Source organism: Volvox carteri, assembly GCF_000143455.1.
Source record: "Volvox carteri f. nagariensis unplaced genomic scaffold VOLCAscaffold_115, whole genome shotgun sequence".
Taxonomy (NCBI): domain Eukaryota; kingdom Viridiplantae; phylum Chlorophyta; class Chlorophyceae; order Chlamydomonadales; family Volvocaceae; genus Volvox; species Volvox carteri.
The window spans coordinates 14,727-15,592 of NW_003307658.1; the positions used below are offsets into that span (position 1 = coordinate 14,727).

Here is an 866-nt window from a genome sequence, read left to right on the forward strand (position 1 = left end):
CAGATAGCGAGCGCTATCTTTGGCAGGTACTACCTGGCCTGATAGCCGTAACTGTTGACATCTCCCGCTAAGTTCCGACTGCTGGGTGCCGTCACATGCAAAAACAAGCCTTTCACACTNTGAGACATTTGGTCGCATCCCAAAAGCTTCACAAAACAAGTCCACAAGATGTAGCAACTCAGACATTCGCTCTACTGACGTCGCTAGCAGACTAACATCGTCTGCATACAACAGTATGGAGACGCGCTTGCTGTCCACAAGGGGTGCGTCACACTTACGTGCACCAGCTTCTACAAGGTCATGAGTATCAATCAGATCGGCTAGTGTCTCGATGAAAAGTCCAAACAACTCAGTAGATAAAGGACACCCTTGCTTCACTCCTTGCTTAGACTCAAACTCTCCCCCCACTTTCTCATTTACCTTCATCACCATGGACACCTTCTCGTACGCTTTTCTCAGAGCACCTAGCATGGGGCCGCTAATCCCCCTCTCCTGCAACCGAAGCCACATGTGCTCGCGAGGCACCCTATCAAAGGCCTTCTCAAAGTCAATCTGTACTATTATCAACGGCGGTTGTCCCGCGATCCGATGCCGCCTGACCAGGTGTTGCTTGACAAAGAGGTGGTGGGCAGTGCCAAAACCCCGCCTGAAACCCGCTTGGCATGGGTGCCGCAGGTCCAGTATTTCCCCAGCACGTACCAGGCGGTTAAGGATCACTGACGCATAGCATTTCGCAAGTGCTCCTCCAACTGCAATGCCCCGATAATTTCCTGCCACCAACGGGTCACCCTTCTTCAAAATAGGGGATACCACCGTTTTGGTAAACTGCTGTGGAAAATCACCAGTGCCCTGATGTGCTCAACAAA

The 866-nt window shown here is 51.4% G+C and overlaps 1 protein-coding gene across 1 annotated transcript in view; it reads right to left on the reverse strand.

Moving 5' to 3' along the window:
* Positions 1 to 866, reverse strand: part of VOLCADRAFT_100343 (uncharacterized protein) — a gene marked incomplete at both ends in the record, with an annotated part of 5,011 nt that overhangs the window by 1,216 nt on the left and 2,929 nt on the right. The gene's annotated exons all lie outside the window — the stretch shown is intronic.